This window comes from Phyllobates terribilis, unplaced genomic scaffold (assembly GCF_046119375.1).
Source record: "Phyllobates terribilis strain yellow unplaced genomic scaffold, ASM4611937v1 Scaffold_4__5_contigs__length_816908805, whole genome shotgun sequence".
Classification (NCBI taxonomy): domain Eukaryota; kingdom Metazoa; phylum Chordata; class Amphibia; order Anura; family Dendrobatidae; genus Phyllobates; species Phyllobates terribilis.
In genome coordinates, this window is record NW_027362764.1 from 263042541 (window position 1) to 263055860 (window position 13320).

Below are 13320 nucleotides of genomic sequence, written 5' to 3' on the forward strand. Positions count from 1 at the left end.
TTTCATTACATTTCTTTTATCTAAAAACAAAGTATTGTCCTTTGGGTTATAATAATATCTGAACTATAAAACACAAAACAAAAGCATTTTGCATTTTTTTTTATTGAGTTACTAACTTTAAGCCTTGACATATCAAGAACTAAGAGCAGTAAAAAAATATTCTAATAAAATCTGGGAACCCCATAGGTAAACTTTTAATGAGATTTCACTCCTCAATGATTGCCTTCAGCAGCAAGTTCGTAAAATAAAAAAGTATGAATATTTTGGTCTTCAATGCAATAAATATGGGATAATGCATATAATGAAGTTATGTCAAAGGGTAGTACTTTGATAAAATACTGTACTGTGTACTGTACTGTGAAGTACAGTCCCGTGATAATGCACATACTACATAGATGATCTACTTAGTGATAACATCACAGAAATTATACAAAAAGTTAGTTCATAGTAAAGGGGAAATGCATAAAGTGATGTTACAACAAAGGGTTAAAGGGAACTTGTTAGTAGGATCAATTCTCTTTCTATGGGCATGCAGGTCAGAGAAAGTTGAATAAAATTATATCTGCGATTCGATGTTTTATTTCAAACAAATCCACATTTTTATTATATATAAATGACCTGTTAAAATCTATAGGCCGGACACTGATCTTCATGAGAATCTTCTTCAAGAGCTTATTTTAAAAGAAAGGGGGTGTTACCTGTCACGGGGATACCACGAAAGAGAGGACCCAGAAGACCGCGGTGTTTGGTTTCATGAACTCCTGCACTGTTTAGAAGTACGTCACCATCTTATTAAACAGTGCAGATTTTGCTTGCTAGCATTGCAAGGGTTCATCTGTTGAAGCTCCTGGAGCTTTCCTACCTGGATTGTCTCAGCTGTTCAGTGTTTACCACTCCCCTCTGTTATACATACTCTCCTCTGGCACTTAGGGATTGCTAGTGTTAGTTCTTACTGCCTGGTTCTGGAGTTGCACGTGTAGCTCGTGCTTGGAGTTGGCGTTTTGGAGTTGTTCAGGAGATTGTTGCTTGGAGTTTTGTCTGTGTGCACATCCTCATCCTCTCCTATTTGGTTTCTCCTTCCTTTAACTCCTCTGTTTCCCACTCTGTTGTTTGGTGTGTGAATTTTGTATGGTTGGTATTTCATTTATCCCTGTCCGTCTTCCCTTGTTTGTCTGGTTAGTTTGTCCCTATACACTTCAGATTGCCACTACCCTGTGTAGGGAGGGGACAGATAAGGGTTGATATAGGAGCATAGCAAGGCACGTGAACCTGGCATCGCCACCTTCAGGAGTAATCCGGGGGACAGGGATAGACTAGGGTGCCCCTAGTTCTAGGGACCTCGTTAGCGCCCATAATCCCAGAACTATTGTGACATTACCAGTGTGAGACATGTAATGATTGACTGCCTGCTCTCATAATCACACAGCTCTTCAGTGAGATTAATACAGAACTAATATAGTACATTAAAGCTAGCACAGAACATCAGAAGTAAAGTTTGAACAAGAGAGTAAGCACATATACACAGACACAATAGGTTAGAGTATGAAGGTAACGTTACCAGCAGTGCAGGAATTCAGGGACCCACCACACCGACTATGGAAAGCTTTGTCCGGGGGTGTATATGTGCTTACTCACTTGTTCATCTATAATATCATTGTATGGATGTTAGATATGAGTATAAGGGTTTATCAGGACTCCTCATATTTTCAATGGGATTATTTATATATGCCTTCAACACAGGTTATACTGATATAGGACACTATTGTCACAATTGATTAATATATTTTTTCTGTTATTCAACAAACTCACCATTCATATAATCTGTTATTTTCACTATATATAAACTTTTATGTACCAATTTGATATATGATAGACTCTCAAGAGATATAGAAGTGCTTTGCACGATACTTTTACCCAGGTATACCCACCTTCCTTTCCTGTATTTGTATCCTCCCATTTTATATATATATATATATATATATATATATATATATATATATATAGTAAGATGGCTACCGGACAGGTCCTTGACAGGAGTTATCACCCAGTTTGGTAGCTTCGGTGATGTAAAACCGGGAAAGCATGCTCCAGCACGTTTAGTGCAGAGAGGGTTAATAGGGCTTGTCAGGGCCGGTTTTTACGAGCAGTCATAAGAGTTGGGCGGGATTGGCTGCTCACATATCCCCACCCCAGCGCCTGTGTATAAAATGGAGACCGAGCGTATCATTCAGTGTCTGTGGCTGGAGGTGTGGAGACCTCCAGCGAGTCTGTGCTACAGGACACTGACTGGTAGCGGGCGAACCCGCAGCACTGTATGGACCGTTTTTCTTGTTTTGTTACTTTGTGCCAGAAAAGGCTATGTTTCATTTACCTGGAGAGTGCGGTTTATCAAGTCCGAATAATCCCACCTTGGACATTTTTAAAGAAACTGACTCCTGTGACTACCTTGAAAGCGGCTGAGTGAGTACCAACCTCCTTACAATATATATATATACACATGAACTTGTGTTTTACCTTTTAATGTGTTATAATAAAGATGTTTTTAAATTAGTTGATGCAAAAATGAATACAATCCACATCAAAAACATTTTTCTTTGTACTCTTCACCTTTACAGTACCATACAGTTTTGAAGCCATCAGTTCCCAAACCATTGATTTGGTCTCATCAATCCAGAGTATAGTGCCCCAGTAGTCTTCAAATTTTTCAGCATAGGCCATGTCAAATTGTAGGTAGACTTTATTGTGCATGGGCTTTAGGAGAGGTTTCCTTCATGGATGTCACCCATGCATGACATGCACGTGTGCTGTCACAAGAAATACTTACCCCGGTTTGGCTTTCTACTTATTTAGCTAACTGCAATGAGTTTGCATGTTGATTTTCTTTAACCCTTCTATTCAGAAGACACTTCTCTTTAAGTGTTAACTTACGTGGTTGGCCTGGACCTCTTTGTAAGATGGTTCCATTTCCATCTTTGTAAAATTTTTGTACCACGTTTGCTACATTATTCTGACTAATAAGTAAAGCTTTGCTGATTTACTTGTAGCCTTTACCCTTTCTTATGTAAAGAAATTATTTTCTTTCTAAGGTCTTGAGACATTGCTCTTCCATGTGGTGCCATTGCTGACAGCATGAAATGGTAAGGGTTTTCTTTGTTAAGTAACTCTCTTTTACAGTCAACTGTCTACAGGACACCTGACGCGCCCCCAGGGCCATGGGGTACTCGGCAGCCGGGCCTTCAGATGCTTGGGGGAAATCACGGTGGCTGGCCCGGTCCATGGCCCAGGGCGGTCAACAAAATGGGGAATGATTATATTTATAGGGGTTTTAGAATAATTTGTGACCCCACCTGTGGATTCTGGTAAGAGGGTACCAGCGCTGCGACAGTCCACTGAGGCTGATGTTAGGAGAAGCTATGATGGAACGACTCCCCACAGGTGGAGCAGGCCTCAGGGCAGTGTAGAGGTGTAGAAAGATGGTGGAAGCAGGAGAGAGATGGCAGGACGGTCCCAGAGGAAGTACAGGCACACACACAAGGGCAAACTTCAATACCTTTACTGGTGGTGATGCAGGTACAGTCCAGGGCACTCAGGGCGAAGGGTACATTTCTGGACTCTCCCCAGTGAGCGGGTGTAAGGCCTCCTGATCTGTGTCTATTACTCTCTAAGCTCCGGGCCTGCCTGGAGCTAGGCCTGGCTTGCTTACTGCTTCCTTCTTGTACCTACTGACCTGACGGTAGGGTTTTCTCCTGGTTCCCACTATTCCTGGTTGCTGGAGCCTTAGTGGTACCTAACCCTGTTGCTGTGGTCAGCGGTTGATTGACCTGGGACTTGCAGTTCTCCAGGGATTCCGGTTGTTCCTACGGGTCATAAAGATCCCTGTAGGCGCGGACCCGGTGTCCGGTATAGAAATCGGGTGAGCTTACTATGCTCCTCTGCCCCCCTTAGTTCCACTTGCCTTCGGCCGCTCGGGGCCCTCACTAGGCTTCAGGGCTGCTGGAGGCCTAGTTTGCCTCACACAGCAGCCTGCGTGCAGCTACATCCTGTCTCTCTGCAGACTGAACACTGACTCAGCTGCCTGGCTCCACCTTCCCTTTATATATCCCTATCAGGGCTCCCTCTGCTGGTATGAGGTGGAAGGTGGAGGTGTTTGCATGTAGTGAGGGCCTCTTGTGGAGAAATCCATCTATGCACCCTTCTAGGTTCTGTGGCACCAATGCATAGCAGGGGCGCCACAAACCAGTTTAACGAATTTTTGAACATACCTTTGGCTGAATTCTTGTTAATTAGAATTCTGTAGTCTAAACTTTATCTTTGCTCCTTAGACTTTCATTGGGACGGACTCATTTTTGCAACATGGTCTTGAATTAATTTGTTAGGAAAATTACTTTTTTGGGTGTGTAAAATAACAAATGTAACAAACAGATGTACACATCTGATGGGTTGTGCTCATTTATGCTGAGCACTGTATATATAGAAAATGTTGATTCTTAAAGGGAACCTGTCATGTGATTTGTAGCATGTATACTGACCCCAGTGCATTGTTAGTGAAGCAATGTGCATCACTAACATGCTTTTTCATTAAAATCGGTGCTGTAATCCTTTGCAAAAGCCTCTTTATACAGTTATATCTTACTTGCTCATTTAGTCATAGGGGTGTGCTTCATTGCGTACAGTCAGGGTTGTCGCCGCCCACGCCGAGCGGCTCCCCACGCGTGCGCAGTGCAGCTGGGAACTACACACAAATTCACTGCGCATCCATGGGGAGCTGCTCATCACTGCTCATACGCACCTCCCCATTACACACTGCTCAAGCGCAACATTTCAAAGCGGATTCCAGTGACATAAGCGCAAACCAGGGAACATCATTCAAATTGTGTGGGCGGCGACAACTGACTGAACGCACTGAAGCACACCCCTATGACTAAACGAGCAAGTAAGATATAACTATACAAAGTGGTTATTGCCAAGGAAATTTTTTTAATGAAAAAAGCGTGTTAGTGATGCACATTGCATCACTAACAACGCACTCGGGACAGTTTAGATGCTACCAATCACATGACAGGTTCCCTTTAAAGGAAACAAAAGGTTTTCTGACAAATCTGTTGGGGTGTACTCAATTATGCTGAGCACTATATAAATATACACTGCTCAAAAAAATAAAGGGAACACTTAAACAACAGAATATAACTCCAAGTAAATCAAACTTCTGTGAAATCAAACTGTCCATTTAGGAAGCAACACTGATTGACAATCAATTTCACATGCTGTTGTGCAAATGGAATAGACAATAGATGGAAATTATTCGCAATTATCAAGACACACTCAATAAAGGAGTGGATCTGCAGGTGGGAACCACAGACCACATCTCAGTACCAATGCTTTCTGGCTGATGTTTTGGTCACTTTTGAATGTTGGTTGTGCTTTCACACTCGTGGTAGCATGAGACGGACTCTACAACCCACAGAAATTGCTCAGATAGTGCAGCTCATCCAGGATGGCACATCAATGCAAGCTGTGGCAAGGTTTGCTGTGTCTGTCAGCGTAGTGTCCAGAGGCTGGAGGCGCTACCAGGAGACAGGCCAGTACACCAGGAGGCGTGGAGGGGGCCGTAGGAGGGCAACAACCAAGCAGCAGGACTGCTACCTCCGCCTTTGTGCAAGGAGGAACAGGAGAAGCACTGCCAGAGCCCTGCAAAATGACCTCCAGCTGGCCACAAATGTGTATGTGTCTGCACAAACGGTTAGAAACCGACTCCATGAGGGTGGTATGAGGGCCTGACGTCTACAGATGGGGGTTGTGCTCACAGCCCAACACCGTGCAGGAAGCTTGGCATTTGCCACAGAACACTAGGATTGGCAAAGTCGCCACTGGCACCCTGTACTCTTCACAGATGAAAGCAAGGTTATACTGAGCACATGTGACAGACATGACTGAGTCTGGAGACGCTGTGGAGAGCGATCTGCTGCCTGCAACATCCTTCAGCATGACCGGTTTGGCAGTGGGTCAGTAATGGTGTGGGGTGGCATTTCTTTGGAGGGCTGCACAGCCTTCCATGTGATCACCAGAGGTAGCCTGACTGCCATTAGGTACCGAGATGAGATCCTCAGACCCCTTGTGAGACCATATGCTGGTGGGGTTGTCCCTGGGTTCCTCCTAATGCAGGACAATGCCAGACCTCATGTGGCTGGAGTGTGTCAGCAGTTCCTGCAAGATGAAGGCATTGACGCTATGGACTGGCCCGCACATTCCCCAGACCTGAATCCGATTGAGCACATCTGGGACATCATGTCTCGCTCCATCCACCAACGTCACGTTGCACCACAGACTGTCCAGGAGTTGGCGGATGCTTTAGTCCAGGTCTGGGAGGAGATCCCACAGGAGACCATCCGCAACCTCATCAGGAGCATGCCCAGGCATTGTAGGGAGGTCATACAGGCACGTGGAGGCCACACACACAATACTGAGCCTCATTTTGACTTGTTTTAAGGACATTACATCAAAGTTGGATCAGCCTGTAGTGTGTTTTTTCACTTTAATTTTGGGGGTGACTCCAAATCCAGGCCTCCATTGGTTAATAAATTTGATTTCTATTGATGATTTTTGTGTGATTTTGTTGTCAGCACATTCAACTTTGTACAGAACAAAGTATTCAATGAGAATAACAACTGGGCTCCTTAAGAATTCAATTGACACTTTTGTCTGTCACTCAATATATGCATATTTCAATAAGATAGACGTGGAGTAAAAAGTTCCATATAACTTGCGTACAACTCGCATGAAGCTATTGGAAAAGTTCACGCACAGTCCTTAAACAGGACATTTCACTAAATGTTTCATGTTGAACTGAACATATGATGTAATAGTGGCTGCAGAGTGAAATACATTTTTTGTTTTCATATTTTGCCTTACGTTGTGGAGCTATCAGTCATGAAAATATTTGGCACCTAATGAGTTTAGTTTTGCTAAGTCCAAGTGGGTGTTATAAAATAGTTTGTCCTGGGGGAGTGTCCTTCTCCCTATATGATGCTGACCAATGATAAGCAAGCAGCAGCACACTGAGGAATAAAGAACAGGGTGGCTCAGGGGTTAGCACTGTTGCTTTACAGAGCTAGGATCATGGGAATATGATGGTGTTATATAAGTAAGCATAATAAATAAATAATAACATGCCCCCCAATACTTTAGAGCACGTCTCTCAGTATGTGAGATATGAGTAGAGCACAGGTAACTAACACCTTTCAAATAAGGTATGAGGGGAGGGATCGCACAGCTGAGTACTGTCATATTACAAACCCTTCTATCAGCTCTACTCTTCCCATAGCACTGTCACGTTTGCTGTCCCTCCCCACACACTACCTGTCCAGAAATAAGCCCAAAGGTGGCAGTGTCACCTTTATGTCTGTTGTGCTCACAGCAACTTGAAATCACTCAACAGTGAGAGCAGAGCTGCTGTGTGAGATGTTTAATGACCTCATCTGAAAGGTGTTACGATACGACCTGACAGGTATCGTTGCTGCGTCGCTATGTGGTCGCTGGTGAGATGTCAAACAGTCAGATCTTCCCAACGAACGACGACCCGTAACGATCTGTATATGTGGCACCCCAGGGGTCTGGTTTCCACAGTAACAGCGATGTTATGTCTGAGAGCAGGTGGAAGGTCTCTTGGTCAGGGATCCTATGCATGCCACACCTCCTGCCCAGTCCTGGGAGGGGAAGAACTTCCCCTATATAAACCTGGGGCTGAGGCAGGGTTAGGAAGAAGAGTAGAGAGAAGAAGAGAAGCAGTAATAGGAAAGAAAGACCAGGAGCTCTGTGGGATCGTGCTAAGAAGAGGTCAGGGGCTGGTAGCTGTAGAGCTCGCCCTGATCGAAGCTTTCTCACCGGACCCGGAGTCCGAGGCTGTGGGGACTAACTTTTACCCAGCAGCAGAATCCGTCAGGCAGGGGATATCCGGTCCTCTGGCCAAGAAACCCGAAGGCACGGTCACACGCGTGGGACCAGCACCGCCGTCGTGGAGCGGAAGCAAATAGAAGGCCCCGAGTCACCGGCCATACGGGTGAGCACCACACGGTACACTCAGGGACGTGGGCTACTTTTACCCGCATCTAGCAAGGTAGCCAGAAGAGTACAGTTAGTTGGGAAGGCCTACAGCTCCGCCTGGTCTGGGGAAACCCATCTGCTCAAGGACTGACCAGGCCCCATTCGCTAGCCAGTACTCCGGGAGGGTCTGTCTTTGTCACCAGTAAAGACCCTGAACTACACCGTACCGTCTCCGAGTGGTTCCTGCTACCCCCATCATCCACGTCGGCTGCCCTGAGGCCATACCCCTCCCGTTGGGGGTTATACCATCTCCGCTGCACAACTGTGTCACCGGCCTCAGCGGTCTGCCCTGCAGCGGCGGCTCCATAGCTGCATTCAACGGGTGGCGTAGTCATCCAATATCTACTGCTACGTACACCGCCACTCAGTCTGACTCCCTGGGCATGGACCGGGTCACCGCCACAAGGACTACCACCCCTAATAGATCCGGCTCCGGGTAACCCCTGCGTGCGCAACGCTACACCAGAAAGCAGGCCCAGGGGCGCGTCATATAACGATGCACGCCTATTTGTTTCTGTGTCTGAGTCGTCAACAAGGTCGTTGGTAAGGTGTCAAACACACCGATGCATGCTACCCAGCGGGACCTCAACTATCAAAAAAAGGTCCAGGCCATTCCGACACGACCAGCGATCTCACAGCAGGGGCCTGGTCACTGCTACGTGTCAAACGTATCGAGATCGCTACTGAGGTCGCTGTTACATCCCAAAACTTGTGACTCAGCAGCGATCTCGCTAGCGATTTCGCTTAGTGTGACGGGGCCTTTATTCATCTGTGCTCTACTTCCAGCACTTTTTAATCATGCAGGAGGTTACAGCATGAGATCAGGGCTGTATCCTTATATCTCACTCACTGAGAAACCTGCTCTAAGCTATAGAGGGGGGTTGGGAGTTGATGTCAATTGACATAGAAGGAAGGTGCACCATGCTAAATAAGTGGGTGCAATGACTCTCATTTGCATATCAAAATAGAGTTCTTTTTAGGGGTAAAAGAAGAATGGATTTGAATAATAAAAGAATGATTGTTATTGTTGCCCCATCCTCTAAAAGACTATGTGGAATGTTTGAAATGTAAATTTGGCTTGACGGACTCCCTTTATATCTCTCCCATGACAGAAGTCAGTGTGTAGCTCCAGCTTTACAAAACTGCTTCTCTTTAGGACTATGGTTTTATACCAGCGATGGGTCTTATTTTACATGGGACCATTTAGTGATGACATCTTCACTTAAGCTTGAACATCAGTGTTTCAGAAAATGTATCATCTGCGCTTTATCTTCTAAGCAGATTTAAACCATTCTTGGTCCTATCAGTACAACATCTTGTGACTATAAATCCCTCACTGGTGTCTACACAGCAAAGGCTACAGGTGCACATACCTGACAGCTCCTTGTTTATTGCCCAGCACTGCAGGCACAGCAGGGAGGTTACACCAAAAGTTCTATTTTAAATAATAACAATGGCAGCAGGCACTAAATTAGTAAAGTTTTATTCTAGAGATGTCCAATTGGGAAAGCTTACGAAGCAGGTCTGGTATCAATCACTGCTACATTCCAAAGAGGTTTATGTGCTTTTCTCATGCAGGAAGTATCATCCCTAAGATGACAGACACATGCACACAGTAGTGTCTACTTAGGTCTTACACAAGCATGTTATGGAAAAATAAAGGTAAATATAGACACATAACATGATCTTTTGTGTCTCTATTAACCTTCATATTTCTGTTTCCAATTTATTTTACAAGCTCTTTTTTCTGTTACCTGTGTGTTGTCAATGGTGCAGCCATAAATACATCATATACAGATGAGAATACAGAACAAAATAAAAAAGTTGAAAGCTGTAAAAGCTGATACTAATTGTGCATAGATGAATAGCTACGCATGGGAAATCCCTAAACAAGCCAAAGATTTATTCTTTCCTGTGATTATATTGCAGTTTTGCGATACTTATTGGCATTACTTATTCTACTTTTGCACTGGAGAGCTCTGAAGTGGCCAGCAGTGAGTCTGTATCTAAATCCCATTGAACACCTGTGGAGAGATCTTAAAATTGCTGTTGGGAGAATGCGACCTTCACATATGAGAGACCTGGAGTAGTTTATCAGAGTGGTCCAAAATTCCAGCTGAGAGGTGTAAGGAGCTTGTTGATGGTTATAGGAAGCGATTGACTGCAGTTATTTATTCCAAAGGGTGTGCAACCAAATATTAAGTTGAGGGTGCCAACAATTTTGATAGGTCCATTTTTGGGGTTTTGGGTGAAATTATGTCCAGTTTGCTTTTTTTTCTCAGTTTTTTTGTGTTGTTCCAATGCACACAAAGGAAATAAACATGTATCACAAAACATATGTAATTGTAATCATTTTCTGGGAGAAATACCGTATTTTGTGCATTATAAGACGCACCAGATTATAAGACGCACCCAAAATTTTGGGAAGGAAAATCTATATTTCTAATAAAATGGTAATGCGTCTTTTAATCAGCTTTTATAGTAGCTTACCTGGGGGCAGCAGCAGGGGAGTGGGGTCCCAGGTGGCAGGGTTGCTAATGCAGGAAGCTGGTGGTGGTGGTGGCGGCGGAGGCAGAAGATGCTGCAGGCCAAAGGCTGGTAGAAGTTGGTGTTCGGTGGAGGTAGGAGTGGGGCGATTCTGTGGGCCCCAGGCAAGTAGGAGGTGGTGAAAGCCTGGAGCCTCCGCACTTTCCATGTTTTTCAATGCGGTGGACTCCGGGAGAATGGCCACCAGAGATGGTGCATGCGCAATTGAGATCTCAGGAGGTGAGATCTTGGTGATGAGATCTCAATCTGCACATGCGCCGCCTCTTGTGGCCATTTTCCCGGAGTCCTCTGCATTGAAAAGCATGTAAAGTGCGGGGAACTCCGGGCTTTCACAAAGTGCTGGTGGAGCCCCTGCACCGCCAAACTCTTCCTCCTATCAGCCTGGGACCCGCAATACCAGAGTGACTGCAGACTTTTGTGATAAACCTGGACAACCCCTTAAAACACCTTAGTTATTCACCTGCTTCTATACATTTTTTGCTTTGTTTATCTGATTATTACTCTATGTATGCACATGTGGAGGTTGTGTGAACCTTTAGAACCTTGGTGTTATCCAATACATCTACAGATAAGGTTTGCTTTGGATTGTGTACGAGTATATATTTCATATAAAGATTAGTTATAATACACGACAGAACAGCCTGTCTAGTGCCATTTCCTGCCATAAATTCTCTAAATCCTTTGAACTTGTGAAATGATCCAGGTACAACAGCCATTCTTTTCGCAAGTCACTCACTGTGATGTTGTTAGAACCTTGCTGTTAGGTTTTTTTTCCTTTGCTGGTCACGTGACTTTGTTGGCCTATTTAATCCTGCTCCGCCCTTCTGGCTTTGCTGGACTTCATTGTATATCTACTTTCTAGCTAGCCTGTGCTCTGTATCTACTCTGTTAGTTTGCTTGGTCTACGGACCTCTATGTTCTATCTATTTTGTTTGTTCGTCTGTCTGCTACTATTTCTGTTAGGAGGTGTCCCATATTCCTCCCAGTCCTTAGTACTTGTAGGGATTCCCTCCCCACATCTATAGGTCTTCGTACAGACTAGATTAGGACTTTAGCAGGTCTGATCGCAGGATCAGGTTCCCTGTTACATCGTAGGGATTCAGCTGAGTCTTATAGTAGGGACAGATCTCCTCTCTTTCCTTAGCTTTGGTAGCAGAACATAACAGTAAGTCCAGCCTGCAAATTCTCTAAGGAAAGATTTTTCTGTTCCATCATGGTGTCGGTTCAGGATTTGGCTCATCGCCTGCAGGGACTCTCTCTGGAAGTGGCCGAGCTCCGTCAGCACGTGAGTAACTGTCCTGGAGCACATTTCTTGGAGCCTAAGGTATGTTTGCCGGATTTATTTTTTGGTGAACACCGAGAATTTTTTTCATTTAAAAATGCTTGCTTATTGTATTTTCGTTTGAGACCTAAGTCCTCTGGGGATGAATCCCAGCGCGTAGGGTTCATAATGTCACTTTTGCGCAAAGAGCCTCAGGAGTGGGCCTTTTCTTTGCAACCTAGTGATTCATGCTTCAGATCAGTGGATAGTTTTTTTTTCTGCTTTGGGACTATTATATGATGATCCTGACCGTGTCGCATCAGCTGAGACTGAGTTGAGACGTCTAAAACAAGGATCGGGTAATGTGGAAAAATATTGTACACATTTTCGTCGTTGGTCCACTCAAACAGGGTGGAACGATTCTGCTCTGAAAAGTCTATTTCTTGCTGGGCTCAGTGAAAGGGTTAAAGACCTGCTAATTGCTTATCCTACACCTGAGGATTTGCAACAGGCTATGCAATTAGCTATACGGGTGGATAGAAGACTGCGTGCTAGGGTTAATGAGAGCAAATCCTCTGCTATGTCAGTTTCTGGTTATGATAATGTGTGTACTAACAGTGGTGAACCGATGGAGATTGGATCGGTGGCACCTCGCTCTCAAGAAAAAGACCGTCGTTTTTCGGAAGGCTTGTGCTTCTATTGTGGAAAATCTGGTCATTTGATTAAAGGCTGTGAGCTTCGGATGAAGAAAGAAAAAAAAATGGTCAGTCACGCCCGTATTGCCTGTTTAAATTCCAAGGGTATATTTTTAGCTGCTTCCACGATTGCTCAGGAAAAATTAATGGAATTTCGGGTGTTTGTTGATTGCGGGTCTACACTGAATGTAATTGATGGGGGATTCGTGGAAAAACTCAATTTAAAACCTGAACCTTTATCATCCCCCATTGCTGTGGTTTCTGTGGATGGCTCCCCTTTGAAGAATATTACTCTCAAGGTCAGTGAATTTCCTCTCACTATTAATGGTGTTCACCATGAGAAATTGGATTTGGTAGTGTTGAATAACTTGCCTTCTCCAGTAATATTGGGTTTGCCCTGGTTAAAATTTCACAATCCTGTACTGGATTGGTCTACCAGTGAAATTAAATCCTGGAGCCATAAATGTTATGACAAGTGTTGTAATGGGCGTATTGCAGCTTTGGATAGGGGAGAATTGCCTGTTCCTATTCAGGATTTTTGGAGAGTTTTTTCTGAGAAGGAATCGCAGGTTTTGCCTCCCCATAGAGACTATGATTGTTCTATTGAATTTGTCCCTGGAGCGACTCTTCCTAAAAGTCGTTTATTTAACCTTACTATTCCTGAGAGGAAGGCTTTGGAGGAATACATACAGACAAGTTTGGCCGCCGGTCACATTA